Here is a 17,826-nt window from a genome sequence, read left to right on the forward strand (position 1 = left end):
TGTGACAGCAATATGGTTCAGGAGCTAATTGCCAATGTTGAGATCTGCTAGTCACTACGAGAGGGCGCTTCAGGAGCGGAATGTTCGTGTAGTTTTGTGATTCCTCCCTTGAAACAGTGCAGACATACTGTGGGTTTAACTATATGGTCCATAGTTTGGGTTGCTTGGCCACTATCCTATGTCTCGTGTCTTAATTTTTTTTGGATGTATGTAGGAGATGTGTGCATTGGCCTGTTGATGTTCTGATGCAGTTGATGGTAACTCCGGTGTCTTCGAGGTGGAGGAGGAATATCAAAGCCTGGAGTTGCGATGATGTTTGCGTCTCGAGTGGAGGTATTTATTATTCCAGACGTGCGCGTTGTTTCCACTCTTTGTTCGTTGCCCGGCGTTCCTCCGCATCTGGGTGAGATTCTTGGGATGGTGACAGCAGTGCCATCAATCCCAGAAAGGGGGTATCGGGACTTGAGTTGGTGGTGGCGAGGGACGTTGGTGAGGTCTTGGTTGATGGTGAGGTGGTGGTCATTGTAGTTGTAGTTTTTTTGTGTTTAGTTTGTTGTCCTTCACCCTAAGCTCCGATTAGCATGGTTGGCTTATGTACAGTTCGAAAGAGGTTCAACATACATACTTGTGAACTCCTGTGTAGTTTGCAAGTCTCCAGATATGTTGACCAGAACAGGAAGCCATGGGATGGGTGTGGGTTTCAGCACGATATTAATTGATGCATTCTTATACACCCCTACTGAGTGTGTGTGTGCTATGAACCCGGAGACCCGAGTTCAACTTCTCGGCCATGGCTACCGTCGGTGGTGATTATCCGAACCATTCCCGGGCCTTGCCGAGATCGACTCAGTGATGTGAGAACAAATATCATCAGCATTGGGGAGACAAAGGTGGCTGGGCTTAATTTTGACCACACCACACCCTTATGCACAATGCCGCCCTTCATATTTGCTTCTTAACAGCACTTGCCCCAACAGCCTGTGTAGACTACTTGGGGGATCTTTGGCTTTGTCTTCGATTACTCAGACGATTAATTATTTTTGGGTGCGTGGCCTCCCACCAAGAACGATTGGAAACAATTATTACAATGTCTCTTCATTTGGGATCGTGCCCTTTACAGGAACAATTCACAACGGTTATTACAAAGTGGCTTCACGAGAAAGGGGTCGTGTTCATTTTTGTTGTTGTTGTTGCTCTCTTTCTCTCTCTAGAATTGGAACGCGGTAATTATGTCATTAATCTTTTAACATCAACAGATTTATTTTATGTTTGGCCTCCTCGTTCCCCCCCCCACTCCCCCCCCCAAAAAAAAATAACAATGTTCAACTCGCCCGGGTTTATAGGTTACGTTTCGGTCTATACACAAGTACAAAGCCACAAAAATCTATCTGTAACAACTCTTTTCACTCTTCTGGCAGAGTAAGAAAAAAAATCACCCTCTTTTACTCGTTTCTGTTTGAGCATTTAATACATCTTTTATGGTCTGTGAAAAGTCCACAAAGAAAATAAAGGGCTGTTCTCTCTCTCTCTCTCTCCGTCACTCTCTCTCCGTCGCTCTCTCCTCTTTAACCACGTCTGCCCCCCACCTCCACACACACTGCTCCTCCAAAACCTCCCCCCCCCCCCCGGTTTTCGAGTGAACAAAGGGGGCAGCATGTGTGCGTACTTAACGCTCGCACGCGCTCCATCGCAGCGCGCCGCGGATGAGCACGAGCGCGCGCGCGACCTTGCCAACCCTGCCACCTTTTTTCCTCCGCGCTTAAAACCCCTTGTTTGTCCTTTGGCGCTTTGACAGGTGAAGGGAAAACAGAGGCCGCTAATTATAAACCGCGCCACAGAGCGGGCCACGGGTCAGGATCTCCACCCTTTTCTTTCGCGCTGAAGAAACAGGAGAATGGGGGGGGGGGGTGGGGTTTGGTGGGGGGGGGGTGGGAGAGACGCGTGAATGGGACAGAACGGAGAGGGGGAGAGAGGGAGAGAAGCGCAGTGGAGCGCTTGGGGTGGAAAATAAAAGTTACACAGCCCATTGAGGTGCACGCCTGGATGCACATTAGCACGCGGACTGCCAGCCTGACTTTGTTCGTGCACGAACGCCCTCCCCACACCCCCCCCTCCCACCCGCTCGTGCAGGTTTCTCGAATCGCCGGTCTTCGCAAGCTTTACCTTTTCAAGAGTGCGAATCTCCCTGCGTACGAATGCGGATGAAGTCACCGCGGCCTCCCTGCACACACCGCCGCCGTGAACGTGTCCCGACGTGACGTCGCGTGACGCTAATTCATTTGAAGCGATGTCCCCATCACGCGCGGCACAAGAGGCCCGGTCCTCCCGTATCGCCTACACGGGCTGTGGGCGCGGGGGAGGAGGGGAGGAAAGCGCCTATTAAGGCCGCGATGTGCGTACAGGGAGGGGTGGTGTGGCCGGATTTTCATCCCGCCCACTGAGCGAAGGGTGACCTGGAGCTTGGACGGAAAGCCATGGTTTCTGGAGCAGAGACGGCGGGGAGGGGAGTAGTGAGATGAGAGGGGAGAGGTAGGAGAGTGTGTGGAGGAGGGGGGGGGGGTAGAGCGGGTAATATGGTAGTGCAGCAAGTAGCTACGAAGTGCACTAGCTGGTAGTAAACCAACAGAGATTACCCACTGAATAAACTGGCACCGACCGAATGTGCAATTGCCACCACCGGCTCACGAGACACGACGCTTGCTGATCCTTGAGTGGCGGCTTCTAGAGAACTTTGAGACATGTCGTATAGATATGCAACCACGCATGAGTGCATTCATTTCACAACTGAGCAGCAAGTACGAGCAGATAGATATCTTCAGCCCTGGGTTGGCTGATGCGTGCGTTCCACGCGAAGGGTGCAAACATAAATGCAATTGACGGCGATGACGGCTGTCCCGTGCTCGTTGTCGAGAAGACGCGTCTGCTGCCCGTATTCAGGAAGACGCCGGAGCTGTGCGCTTTGAAATCATCGAGATTGAAAACTTTGGAACCGCTTTTTGTGCTTAGTGTTGATGTCCTTTCCCCCGCACCCCCGATTAGCGCGGTTGGCTACGAACGGTGCGAAAGAAGTTGAACATGCACGCATTCCTCCGATTAGCACATTCGGCTCCGTTAGGTGCAAAACAAGTGCAACATGCGTACATACGTACGTACGGCACACACCGCCTCTGCGCGTAACGCTTGGTTGTGCCGGGTTTTTGGTACATTTCTCACCGACACGCACGGTCGCTGCTGCTCAGAGAGCCACCCCCTTTTCCCTTTCTCCTGCCCCGTGAGCACGTGGCCTCACTCGGGCTTTCGTCCACGCAGTGCCGGATGATCCTAGTAGCAAAAGTAGCTACATATGTAGTAGTAGCTACTACATATGTAGTAGTAGTAGCTACTACTACATATGTAGTAGTAGCTGCAGGCCCCGCACTTTCAAGGGCCCCGCGCTAAATGCTTTCAAGCTCTCAATTCCGCTTCAGTGATTCTGCACTTGCTCTATTATTATAGTACTCTACTGCCTTCAACTTTTATGAACGACTGGGTGTTTAAGGTTAGCGATTTGTTGTATTATCTGGCTGTATAGCAAATGAAAAAATACAAATACTTTACTATACAAGTTCAAAATTTGTTGTTTTAATATTTACGTGCTTTTTTTTTTATTTAGGGCCCCTTTATAACATATACTACAGGCCCCGCACGAGCTTAATCCGGCACTGTATACACAGTATATCTGTACCCCCCACCCTTACCGCTCTCACTTTGTACCGGGCTCTTGTTCAATAAAAAAAAAAAACATTTTTTAAGAAAAAGCAATCGCTGCTGCACGCACGCACGCATGTGTCCCACTCGGTAAGCTTACATAAGCGAGCGTTTGTGTCACGTACGGGTTTATAGGCGCGTGTGCGTGCGTGCGTGCGCGTACATTGAACTTCTTCAGCACCCGTGTACGTAGCCAACCGCGCTAATCGGAGGTGCAAGGTGAAGAAGGGTGCAGCCCCTGCAATTGCCCGCATCGCGCAACTGCTGGCGAAAGGGCCCCCACCAGAGCGATGAGCTCTAGAGAGAGGGCCCCTCGAGAGGAGATCTTTGTTGGCCAACTGCTCCACGCCGGCCGGACGTCTCTGCATCGGGTGGCACTACCCCACACTTAACCCCCACCACACGAGGGTAAGGGGGGGGGGGCTGGGGGGGGTGCCAGAATCTCGCGTCACACGTGAATGGTGCAGAGGAGGACGCTCACCGACGTCGCGTTGTGCAGGCGGTCGTGCTGCCGACGCTTACAAACGCGTACGTCAGCGGTGGCGTCAAATGTAATTTTTCAAGGGTTCCCATCAATATCTCCTCGTTCCCTCTTCCCAAGCGCTGGCTTCATTTGCAACGGGCGTTGTTTACGCCGGACGTCCTTTTATAACGCATTCCGTTTTGCTTTCGAGGAAGTGACCTGACGCGCCGGCGGGAGTCCGGACGGGAGACGTTTATAGACGTCGCGGCCCTCCTCTGATGCGTCGTTGCGGACGCTGCAGCGCCCGTTGAACGGGACGACGCGTGGCCCGTTGCAACGGCGTCGCTGGGTACCCGACCCTTATGACCCTTATGACGGACCAAATTCAGGCCTTATTGGTCAACCCGTGCCCCTTAAGAATCTCAACGTCCATCCTACAAAGTCCCATCACGAGGGAGAAAAACACAAACAAAAAGACAAAACAAAGTTTGCCCGTATTTAAACGGCTGTACGCCCTTTGGACCTGCAAACTCGATTTCCCTGTACAGGAATGCGGAGTGAACCATATCCCCGGACAGGGAAATTGAGTTTTCACGGTATGGGTACCCGTGATTAAAAATTGCACAGGGGGCTCAAATGAAGGACTGGAGCGCGCGAACCGTGATGGCTGGGCATTGCCGCATGTTTTACAACAAGGGGAGGTGGGGTTGGAGGGGGGGGGTCAGGGGGTCGGGGAGGGGAGTTTTGTGACGTACGAGAGGGCCGCTCGCCTTGGACAGCCGCGTCAATCGCAGCTGGGACGTCACACCCGCCCGTGCCTGGACCACGTCGCCCCAGTCCTCGGATCCCTCCACATCGCTTCCGACCCAAATCGACTACGAGACCGCACTCACCGCCTGCAAGATCATCTGTGGGCTCGTCCCTCTCATCTCACTCTGCTCTCCCCTACTTCTCCCCTCTCATCTCACTCTACTCCCCCCCACTCACTCTCCTGCCTCTCCTCTCACTCCACTCCCCTCCACACACTCTCCTACCTTGCCCCTCTCATGTCACTCTGCTCCCCTCTAGGCACTGTGCTACCTCTCTCCCCTCATCGAATCTCAGGCGAGGCAAAGGTCAACACGATGAGGCTGACCGCTACTGGCAGATATGTGGGGCAGTACGAGAAAAAACATTAAAGAGATACCCCGTTGAATTTCATTTTAAAGCACCAATTATTTTTGTTCCTGATTATATACTCACGTCCATTTTTGTTCGGGGCTAATGCGTTGTATAAAAACGTGCCATTACGCACTTTTCAGATGAGATTCTTTAAACTCTTTTTACTAGCACTTACACTTTGCGGGGTACATATTAAACGTGTAAACGTTACGCGCGAATGTGAGCGAGGATTTTATGTTTGTTTAATCCGACGGTCTTCCACGTCGCTCGGCAGCATTCCCACAAGCTTCCCCGCCTTCTCTCTCGGTCCCCCCCAGCACGCATAGGCAAAGCCGCCCCCAACCCACCGCCGTTGTATAGCCCTCAACTGCTTGCGGGGCAAGTGCTTTTTTGAGCGGGCACTTGTTACGGCCGGACTGGCACGAAGAGAGGGCCAGAGGTGTTGTGACCATCGCCATGCACGCCGTGCTTGTCTCGCCGCCGCTGCTGTTTACACGTTGCCCCAGGTGCGGTCTCGTGTTCGCCTGCAACGCGGCGGCAGTAGTAGTGTGCCTGAATAACGCCGCATTGTGGAAATATCGCGTAGTTATGAATAATATATAATGTTGGGTAAAGCACAGTCCGCGATCACACGAGAGATGCGTACGCAGGCTGAACAAAGGCCGAGGCGGAGCGGGTAGCATCTAGAAGCATCCAGCAGTATCCCGCCGTGTGTGATGCTACGTCGAGGCAGCCGTACGACCGCTTATTCCTTCTCGCGCGACAAAGTTCCATGCGCTCATTCGCGTTCTATCCAATTCGCATCCGCGTTGTTAAAAAAAAAAACGTGTTCCCGAATACACTCATCGCGTCACATCCAATTGGTGTTGTGAAAAACACACGGCGGCAGAGGAGGAACTGACCGTGCTCGCGTAAGGCTGAGTTGATGGGAGAGGCCTACTGCCTTGGTGTGGTGGTTAGGATGCTGGACTTACAAATCTGCAGGTTCGCCGGCTCAATTCGATCCGTCGGCACGCCACCTGAAACACCGGCGTTGACTTTAAAAATCTCCGCCACGTCTGCCCGCACAACTAGTTGGGGTAATGTTTGGCGACTGCCACTTCTTCGAAGACATTGGCCAGCATGGAATAGTAGGCCAAACACCCGTTATAGAGACTCTCTGTGGGAGACCGTTCTGCCAGCAGTAGCATGAATAAGCAATTGCTAGGATGCACTTTTTACCTATAGATGTAGCGGAGGCCTGGGTCCGGTTCGGATATTCGTCGCCACTGATGTTAGCCGTGGCCCGGAATCGAACTCGGATTGTTGGATAAGACAGAGATCCCCCGTATAGTGTTAATGAACTATTGGGGCAAGTGCTGTTCACCAGCACCTTAAGGGTGGCACGGCACACGAGGGCGTGGGTGGCCAGCACCATGCCAAGCCGCCTTGGCATGATGCCCAGGACTGGCTCAGACATTCGTCGCTGGTGTTGGCCATGAGCGGGAATTGAACTCGGGCGGTCGAGTTCGTAGCGCAGCGGTTAGAACGCTGCACTGCAAAGCCGCTCCCCAACTGCTACGTTGGGCACGAACGCGCGCAGATTAGGGCTTCAGTGTCGCACCAGCAGATTGCTGTGGCTGAAACAGCATCTGCACAGTCTTCAACTCACAATGCCTCAAAAGCTCATAAATCCCTTGTTGCATTGCATTACGCCTCACGTTAATTACAGCCGATCACTAGCGTTCGTGCACAATCACTGCGATCGGCCGGGCCTTCTTCGCACCGCAGTTATCGCGGCAACAACGTCAACGCAACGTTTTAAAACAATGCAGGAATGAATTATGGGCAGTTTTTTTTCCCCCCCAATGTCCCAGTCCCTGGCAGCACAACCAGCAGCAGCACCACCACGAGCACCGCCACGGTCCACCCACTCTGCGTTTGCCGAGCTTCCCCCGCCCAAAATGCCAATGACGTCGTTGCGTGCTGCACGCGCCTGATGATTGCGAAAGACGCGGGGCGCAAACGTACGCGCGTGCACGAGACGTGCGCCTTTTTTGTCTGCATCGGCGGTCCACGTCGCGCGGAGAGCGGTTCGGCGCTCGTCAATCGCGTGCGGTGCTCGTCATGAGCCAACCAATTTTCATCGTGTGAATACCAAGCATCGCGTAGTCCCCCATTGGGCCTTCCAGGCCTGATATCGTCCAAGTGGCGTTTGCTTAAGCGAGGAAACGCTGGACCTCCCCGGACCCCCCCCGCCTGGGACTCGTCAGCGGAGCCGGACTTGTGGAACAAGCCCTGCTGGGGTTTCCAGACGGTGGGAAGCGGACCGTTTATTTGTCGTGGAGAAATTCGATGGAACCACGAAGCTCCTTTTCTTTCTTTCTTTTTTGTCCACGGATGAGCCAGCGGGGGTGTGCGTCAGAAAGTTAACACAACGGCAAATGCTGCGAAAAAAAGATAGGGGTGTGAAGTATAGGGAAGGTAAGCGATTCACTGACAAGTTCAAATTGCATAAGTACATCAACCGCACTCCATCTAAACTATGAGACCCCCTTCAACGCAAATACCAAATCTTAGGGTATCCGAGGGGGGGAGGTATGCGAGGGGCGAGGGTACGCGCGAGGTGGTGGGGGGGTACACGAGGCAACCGAATGCACGTGGTAAGACTCGTCTCGTGTCGGACGCACAGTGACCCGCCCGCTCTCGTAAAGAGCACCGTGGGATCACGAGAGACCACGTGAGAGGGAGGGAGGCATAGAGGGAGGGTGGAGAGAGAGGAGCGAGTAGGGTGGTTACACAGCCTCCCGTCTCATTCGAATGCTCGGGCACCTCGCGTCGCTGCGATGAGTGTCGCGCCGCAGCCTTCGGCCCTCGGCGCGCGCCGGCGGTGGCGTCGCGTGGAGGAGCAGCGACGCTGACCACGTGGTTGCGAAGCGACGTTTCTGGTCGCGGGGTGGATGTCAGAAATACTCCCGGGGATCGAGTGACGGGGCCACGGTCGTGGCGCTGGCCGTCCCACGCTGCGCGGGGTTGTTGCTCTCCGCGTCGTGGCATCCGTGGATGCTTTACTTCTGATGATTGATGATGATGATGACGCCCAGCGACATTTAACCGGCTCGTGTTGCGTTTGGATATCGGGGTCGAGGGCTTCGGGAGATGCGGAGATGTTTCTCGGGGAGCGAATAACATGGTGGGGACGGTTGTTCACTCGACGTTGCATCGTGCGACGCCGTTCGTCCGGCTCGTCCGCGCTGTGGGGCCGGGCGTCGTTTGCGCGTAAAGTGTCCGCAGTGTCCACGCGATGCCTCGACGTCGTTCATGATGGCCACGGTGGCGAGATGTTAACTACCTCGCCTGGTATGGAGAAGGTGGTGGGTCCGGTCCCGACCCTGATGCCTGCTGTATAGTTGGAGTTTGCGTGTTCTCTTAGTGGTCGTGTGGATTTTTCTGTGGGTCCTCCGGTTTTTCCCTCCACATTTAGAAACGTGCATTGAGAGCATTTGGAAATGTCCACGTGATAAGCCACTTCATTATCAGCTATCATTTGTGGCCAGATCACTGCTGAAAAAGAGCCATACAGCTCAGTGGGCCCTGCATGGTAAAATAAAAATTAACACGTAGGAGGCTTCCGCGACCAATAGTATCCATAATAGAGTTTTTTGGGCAAGATTGCGTAAATATATAAATGTGTCGTTAAACCCGCCACCACCCGACACAGCCAATTTAGGAAGGTTTGTCACGTGAACAAAACATGCCAATTCGTCACTAGTACAGCACACCGGTGTGCAGAGTAAACCCACAACATTTACAATTCGAGTACGACGTTTCGCCGGTAATTACAACTAGCTTCATCAGGCGATCCTCCAGAGTTGTGACACAACTCTGAATAGTCAGGCTGGAAATTAACCCCATTTGTAAATGTCGCATACAAGACAGACAGGAAAGATCTCTCATATAGCCTTAATAGATTGTTAGGAGCAAGTGCTGTTAGCGAGCACCTATGAAGGTCGGCACGGCACACGAGGAGGGGGTGGGTGGCGATGTTCACTCATCACACCAGGAGTTTATTTGAGGCCCACTACCGGTTCAGATAATTGTCACTGGTGTTGCCCGTGAGCGGGCATGGAACTCGGGGTTGGCGGGTTCACATCGCAGCGCGCTAACTGCTCCCCACACGCCCCCACACGCCCCCACACGTACACACACGTACACACACGTATACACACGTACACACACGTATACACACGATGGCCGGTATCCTAGAACTTGCAAAAAAACAAACCCCTGTTTTTGTGACTGCAACAACCGGTCACCATGTCCGCGTTTTTCCTGGTGTGCGTAGTTACAAGCAGCTGCTCACCTTCGTGAGACAGCGCTGGGTAAAAAGGAGAGAGAGTAGGGCGAGAGAGAGAGAGAGAAAGAGAAAAAAAATGAAACACAATAAAAGGAGCACAAAAAAATCGAGGGAGCCTTATTGGGGCCCTTCTGCTGTCTTGTCTTGGGGACTCAGTTTGATGGACCAAGGTGACTTGTGGGTAATTGGCAAAAACTGCGAAGACAAGCAGTATGTTTCAAAAGGCTCATCTTTGGCACGGGGGGCCCTTTGTGCGGGGGGGGGGGGGGGAGGGAAAAAAACTCCCGCCAAAGGTCGTTTATTCTTTATAGATCAGGAGCTCCGCAGCGTAGCAATCCAGAATTCAGCCCCTGCAGAATATTGATCATGCGGGACATTTATGGAGACTTCTAAATTATGCACACACGCATAGAAAAAGATCCATCCAGAATTGACCATTAGTGAGCCCCCCCCCTCTTCCACCGGCGGGGCAGAAGCGGAGGCGGCGGTGGCGGTGGCGTTTTGAGACGAGGAAGGAGCGGATTTTCTCCATCTCCCTCCCAGCAGCGCCCGGCCACCACCGCCCTCCCCACGCGCCACCCACCGAACCTCCCAGAGGACACCGTTATTAACCTTATTAACTACGCAACGGCTTCATTACTAAACTATGAAAGTGATCGCCGCACTGAAGGATCTCGGAATGGTGAGCCCGCTATCTGGATGCTTTATTTATGTTTAAATGGTTCAATTAATAATTTATTGGAATAAATCAACAATTAACGCAATTGTTAAGGGTGACGGGGGGGGGGGGGGCGTGCGTGTGTGTGTGCTGTCCCAGAGGTACGAGCGATTGCTATTTGTCACGAATCCTGATGAATGGCGCGTGTTATATTTAGTAAAGGTTAGACAAAATATACCTACTCTTCCCTTTATTAATCCTCGCTCTTCGTTACGTAGAGCACGACCAGACTGTCGCTGAGAATGCCAACGCGCGTTTTTAAACGCGAGCGCATTTGTCATTTCTCGCCCTTTTAATTTCACGCATTTATGTTTTGGCAGAGCGGAGCGGTGGCGCAGTCTGGTTACCTCGCTGTGCTTCCCACCTGGCGACTTGCGTTTCGATGCCCGGTCCACGACTAACATCGGCGGCTCGGGATTCGCAAACCCAAACCCAGGGCACTCCGCGTGTACCGAAACCCCCCCCGCCACGCCCTCCAGCCTGGTGGAACGTGGTCGCACGCGGACGTCTGTGATCAAAGAGCTTCATGGCTCATCGGATTCCTCTAGTCGGAATACAGGGTGCTTCAAAACAATGGTAACACTTACATGGGACGACCGGTTTTAATGGAAAAAGAACGGGTAATGCACTGTAACGTGATAACAAATGTAATGTTAATAGCTTCAAAAAGTCAGAGTCTCCACTTGTTCGCCATCGTTGTCAACGCGTGGCCTGGCTTCTTCTCCCGGTGGTCTCCAGAGCCCGGAGGCAGCAGCACATGTCACGTGGTATTGTCGCAATATTCTCGGAAGTGTTAACATTTTTTTGAAGCACCCTGTAAAGATTCTCATTCTGAACAACCAACATGGCCTGGCGGGGTGGGGGGTGTCTTCATCCAGCAGTTGATTGACAAACCGGCTGTATTTATATTTGTATTTATACTTCGTTCTGGCAGGCTAAGTGTGTGGTTTTTTTTTTTGCAGCGTTTTGGTAGCCTCCATGCCATCGTACAAACTTGTGCTCTATCAGAGAATCTAGAATTTGATAACAAAAACATCTTAATTGCTTAATTACCTCAAGTAATTTTTTTGCCCATTTTTATAAGGCAGCAGTCCACTATTTCTACTTACATTCAGCCGATTAAAATAATTACACACACACACGACTACTGCTGTTGCTATCATGGTCTTAATATTACCACCTTGCAATTAAGGTCACCCCGGATATGAAGATTGCTTCATTAAAATTGCTCCGTTATCCATTCTAAACATTCGGGCTTGTCGGGGGGCGATGTGCGGGGACAGTTTCTAGGCCTCCTTTCAGCGGGGGTACACAACCAGCAAACGATTATGTGCAAGTGCTTCAGATGAGCACAGTAGTAGAGTCGTAGGCTTTCGCGACCAATATCATCCGCAATGAACGCATTCTGGGTTCGAGGGCGTAAACATGAATCTCTCGTTTGACGGCTTGCCACAACTCTGGCAAATCGCCTGATGGAGCTGGTTGTTGTTGTAATCACCAGAGAAACGTCACGCTACTCAAATTGTAAACATTTGTGGGTTTACTCTCCAGCACACCGGGTGTGCTGAAGTAGTAACAAATTGGCACGTTCGTGTTTACGTGACAAACCTTACTAATTGGCTGTGGGGCGTGGTGGTGGTGGCTTCACGACACTGATATTTACACGATCTGACCCAACAAAAACCTCCTCGGTTATGACCAAATGCTCCCGATGGCTTGCGACACCTCAGGCTCGCGAGAGGTAGGCGGGGGGGGGGGTGGAGGCCTTCGTCCGGTCGAGGATTGACCGTGGCCGATGATGACGATGATGACGATGATGACGATGATGATGCTCGTTGGCAGCGTCGGCGCACGGCGGGCACTGGTGGGGGTCGGGGGGGGGGTAAAGCCGATGCCCACCGGAGCTGTGCCACTTTTCAATCGTCTCGAGGACTGGCCAACCGATTAGCACGTACGGTGCTAAAGAAGTTCAACTTCCGTACGTTGCATGGGTGCCATGGTGGCGAGATGTTAACTCCCTCGCCATGTACACAGTAGGTCGTGGGTATCAATCCTAACTCTGACGCCTGTTTATTTGGAGTTTGCATGTTCTCTCTAAATAGCTCGATGGGGCCTTACCTGGTAAAAACAAAATGTTTGCATAGTCCTTCAACATTTCTCTCTCACTTGAGACGACTCGGCACCGCGCTGTGTGTCTGTCCTCCTGCACGCGGGACGTGAGACGGCAGTGTGGGCAGAGCGCTCGTGAACAGCCGGGGTGAAGGCCACAGTCATCCAGGGACAGTCCTCGCCCCCTCCCCTCACCAAGGTAGCTCCCCCACCTCGCCCCCCCCCTCGCACCCCCCAAAGTTAGCCCACGCCCCCACCTCCCCTCCCCCCCACCTCGCCCCCCTAGATATCCCACACCCCCCCAACCTCGCCCCTCCCCATCCTCGCCCCCCCAGCTAGCCCACGCCCCCCCCCAATCTCGCCCCCCCAACCTCGCCCCCCCCCCAGCTAGCCCCCTGCCCCCCTCCCACCTCCAAACGCGTGGCCGAGACGACAGGTCAAGATCGCCGGACATTACTATTATTATTATGTTTGTGCCGTGTGGGGTTTCGAAATAGGTGTTATTGTTTTTCTTTCAGCTCGCAAACAACGACGCTGGGTGCTGCTGGGTGTCCAGTCTGCCGCAAACTGCGGGGACAATCGCCGTGCTGCTGCTGTTGTTGTTGTTGAAGCAGTGCAGGGGCAGAGCCTGGCCTGGGCGGTTGTTTAAACATTCGTGTTTGCTTTATCCTCAGTGGGTGGTTGGGGGGGTGGGCTCCCCACGGGACTTGCACGTCAGGCGGAGTCCCCCTCTGCCCTTTAAAGGATGAACACCCTGCCTCTGCACCTTCTCCCCGCAGACCCTCACGCCCGTCGAGAGCCCGGCCCAAAACCGCCCTCCGCCTTCGCACTCCCTTTCCTTCCAGTTGAGCGAGCGTGAGAGCGAGCGTGAGAGCGAGCGTGCGAGCGTGAGAGCGAGTGTGAGAGCGTGAGAGCGTGAGAGCGTGAGAGCGAGCGTGAGAGCGTGAGAGCGTGAGAGCGTGAGAGCGAGCGTGAGAGCGTGCGTGAGAGCGAGCGTGCGCACGTGCGAGCGTGAGAGCGAGCGTGAGAGCGAGCGTGAGAGCGTGAGAGCGAGCGTGAGAGCGAGCGTGAGAGCGTGAGAGCGAGCGTGAGAGCGAGCGTGAGAGCGTGAGAGCGAGCGTGAGAGCGTGAGAGTGTGCGTGAGAGCGTGAGAGCGAGCGTGAGAGCGAGCGTGCGCACGTACGAGCATGAGAGCGTGAGAGCGAGCGTCAGAGAGAGCGAGCGTGTGTGAGAGCGTGAGAACGAGCGTCAGAGCGTGCACGTGTGGCTGCGTCTGGGGGGAGCGCTAACGTAGCAGTCTGCCCAACGCGCGACAACCCCAGCGGCACCCCCCCCCCCCCCCCAAGGCCAAGACCAGTGATGATTATCGGAACCGGTCTTGGACCTCCGCAAGGTCGACTCGGCCTCAAATGCAGTTTTGAATTTGGGTTGAAAAGTTAATTTCGTTAGAGCTGCTTTTTGTGTTTGGTTTGTTGTCCTTCCCCCGCGCCTCTGATTGGGATGGTTGGCTACGCGCAGTGCAAAAGAAGTTCAACATACAGTACGTGTAAATGCGATGTGTAAATGTCGCCACTAGGGAGATCAAGGCAGCCGAATATGGTGCTAGCCCCCCCACCCCGCGCACCTCGTGTGCCGTTCTGGCCTCCACAGGTCTTTGTGGCCACGTTAAGGAAAAATCGCGTGTGAATTGCCAATGTTTCTTGACATTTTTTTCGTGGCTATTTCTAATGAATGGCAGAATCGTGAAAGGCTTGGGGAAATTCTTCATCTCGCAGTGGACTGATCATGGCTGCTGATGATGATGACGATGACAAAATGACACATCGCCGCAGCAAATGCACACCGCCACCGTCAAATCTGATAACAGATTTGAAAACTTTTAAACCAAAAATTTTCCACGGGCGATGGAGAAGTGGATCAATCCCCTGCAACCCACAGTGATGTGCATCCTCTGGTCACATCTGTGGCTGTTTTGCACGATTCGAGAGATTACTTTATTGTGTGACGATTATTATTTTGTGTGTGTGTGTGAGACGATTATTTGAATTGGTTCTGGGCCTCACCAAGGTCGACTCAGCCTCAAATGAGTACCTGGTGCGGTGTGTAGTAAACATCGCCACTGGGGAGACAAAGGCGGCCGGGCGTGGTGCTGTCCACCCCACCCCCGTCGCGTGCCGCTCCGGCATTCATAGGTGCTCGCCAACAGCACTTTCCCCAACAGTCTGATAAGACTATACGGGGGATCTTTGTTTTTAGGGCAAGCCGAGTGAGTTCAGTATGAATGGCCGAAACGACCGTTGCCGTTGATCTCCTGGAGGTTTTTTTTTTCCGAATCGCCTTCCAGCACGCGGAGCGAAACGTCGGACGCCACGCCGAACGGCACGCGGCACGACCCCAAACCACGGCGGAGAACCGCCGCAGCACGCCCGTGGTTGTCGTGGCCATTTCTCGATATAGCATCGCGGGACCGCGATGGATGGCGGGTGGCTTTGGGGGAGGCCTTCATCCAGCAGTGGATAGAACCAAGGCTGACGATGATGGCGATTTCCCGTTTTCAGCGTGCGTTGGTTCGTAATTGTTTAAGTAATTGTGAGGCACAGCAGTGTGGTGTCGATTGTTGTTATTTTGGGTGCCGCAGTGGCGAGATGTTAACTACCTCGCCTGGTGTACAGGAGGTCGTGGGTTCGATCTCAAGCCTGAGGCCTCGTGTATATGCGGAGTTTGCGTGTTCTCCCCCGCGGTCGCGTGGATTTTTCTACGGGTCCTCCGTTTGTTTTCCCCTCGGGACTTAGAATGAACGTGCGCTTAGAGTATTTGGCTGCTTATAACATTCCACACGACGATGAGGCACTTCGTTGAGCTATCATCTATGGCCGGGCCCGCTTCTGAAAAAGAGCTGCTTAGTTCAAGTTGGTAGGGACCTTACCTGATAAAATAAAGATTGTTGAGTATTGTTTAGTCTTGATTTCTAGCTTTCGTGACTGCAGGGATTAATATTCTTGGTTCTTTCGGTAAAGTCACCACGTAGAAGGGAAACAGTAAAATAGTAAAAATAATAAAAATATAAAACAATAAAATTCTCACGACGTTTCGACTGCAACACAAGCAATCATCAAATTTTCTTGCTGTGGTTTTCACACCTGATGATGATTGCTTGTGTTGCAGTCGAAACGTCGTGAGAATTTTATTGTTTTATATTTTTATTATTTTTATTGTTTCCCCTTCTACGTGACTTTACCAAAAGAACCAAGAATATTAGTCGTTGTTTTCCCGTCACCATTGACTTCCAAAGCGACGTAGCTCGTGTGTTGACTACCACGATGAGCGAGAGCAATTCATGTTTTGAATCGTTGCAATTACCCGAATTTTCCCAAACATGGTGCAGCTTCTCTGCAGCAGCAGCAGCAGCGACAACAGCGACAACAACAACAAACACCGGCACGGGAGAGAGGGAGGGACAGAGAGAGAGAGAGCGAGAGCCAGGAGGCAACCATGAGCGAGCAACACTTTTCGTTAATTGGATACCGGAATTCTTGTCGACCTGCCAATGGGGGGGCCGCGTTAGCCGTGAGTTGTTCGTTTTGCTTTGCGTTCCTTCCGACTCTTCTTTCTTTCTCGCTTTCCTTCAATCCCTGCCTACTGCTGCCACCCCACGCTGCTGCTTCTTGAGCGGACTTTGTCTTCTCAACACCCCCCCCCCACCCACTTCACACTCGGGTGATGTGAGCTCACTGTTGTCTCTTTCTTGTTAAAACTTTTAATAAAGAGCTGGGACAGTGTTTCGGGGGGGGGGGAGGGAGGGTTAGGGAAGGCTAAGGGGGGGGAGCTGGGGGGGGGCGAAACAAGTCGCCCTGTTTTCACAGCGGTCCATTTGGTTTTCGGGCCAAAGGTTCAGTGGGTTCTATTAAAACGACACAATAAGGCCACTTGAGGGTTAATTACCAGAAATGTTCCAATCTGTGCGAGAATCGCCTGGGCAGCGGCGCGCACGCCTTACAAACACAAACGCGCGCGCTCTCGGGCACTGCCGTGTGTAATTTTTACATTCCCCCCCAATCCCCAGCGTCTACACTTTTTGAAGTTATTACTCATTTTCTGTTATGAGTTCTAATCTTTCCTTCCTTTCTCCTGCCGCATCGATTGATTGGGCACTTTATATTTAGTATGGAGCAATTAAAAATGTAAAAATCAATACCTGCGAAAGAAATGACCCAGTGTGTCACGGAGCACTAAATTAAAGGGATTTCTGTTGGGCGATATCAAGGACTGCATAAATTAACACCAATCAGGGCGGCGTACACATTACAAGGTTAACGTAACAAATTACTTTATTGATTTGGCACCGAAACTTTTACTATCACGCCCGTCTCCCCCAACAAAACAGCCAAGGGCACGGGGGTGCGGGTGCAGGGGGGGGGGGGCAGAGTAAAACTCGGAAGTAGAGTTTCCTCGCTCTCTTCAACTCCGAGGGTGGCGGCCGTGCTGCGGACAGCGGGAGGCCGCCGCGGGGACTCTGGTGGTGCCGCGTGGCCACGTCAGGAGGGATCTGGCAGGCCGAGCAGGGCCGCCGTGGGTAGCCCACGTCGGCCCAACTATGAAACTACTTACTTTTTTTTTAATTTGACCAGCTCATTTTTCAGAAGCGTTCTGGCTATCACAAATGATGACGGCTCAACGGAGTGGCTTATCGTCGCGTGGAAATTTATAGCAGGCAAATAATCCATGAATGCATTTTGATTCGAAACGTGGAGGGAAATAATGCCGTAAGGACCCGGAGAAAAATTCACGCTACCACGGGGAGAACTTGCAAACTCCAAATATACAGGCGTCAGGGTTGGGATTGAACCCAGGACCTCCTGTATACCTGGCGAGGGAGTTAACAACTCTCCACCGATAATCAACGTCAGCGCTGCAAGCGGCGTGCTTTATAAAACAGGTGTTGTAGGCTGCTTTTCGGGCTATGAGCGCCACGGTGGTGAGATGTTAACTAGCTCACCTGGTATGCAGGAGGTCATTTGGCTGCTATCAATTTCCACGTGATAAGCGACTTCATTTGGCATTCATTTGTGGCCGGTAAAAAAAAAAGTTTAGTTTATGTTATCAGCAATTAGCAGTGCGGCAAAATCTATTGTTGTACCGCACTGTGCTCCAATGCACCGTGCCGTCCGCCTTGACCGACCCGCACAGACCATTGCGGTCAAATAATAAAACCCCCACGCAGGGGGGGGGGCAAGCCGACGTCAAGCAGTGGACTGATGGACACGAGGGCCGTCGGGGGGGGGGGGGTTTGCG

At 52.8% G+C, this 17,826-nt stretch overlaps 1 long non-coding RNA gene across 8 annotated transcripts in view; it reads left to right on the plus strand.

The window, feature by feature from the left end:
• The window catches only part of LOC116944231 (uncharacterized), a 282,843-nt gene that overhangs the window by 17,011 nt on the left and 248,006 nt on the right, over positions 1–17,826 (plus strand). The window lies entirely within an intron of this gene.

The sequence above is a fragment of the Petromyzon marinus genome, chromosome 20 (genome assembly GCF_048934315.1).
Source record: "Petromyzon marinus isolate PM22_M1 ecotype Great Lakes invasive population chromosome 20, UKy_Petmar_22M1.pri1.0, whole genome shotgun sequence".
NCBI classification, from domain to species: domain Eukaryota; kingdom Metazoa; phylum Chordata; class Hyperoartia; order Petromyzontiformes; family Petromyzontidae; genus Petromyzon; species Petromyzon marinus.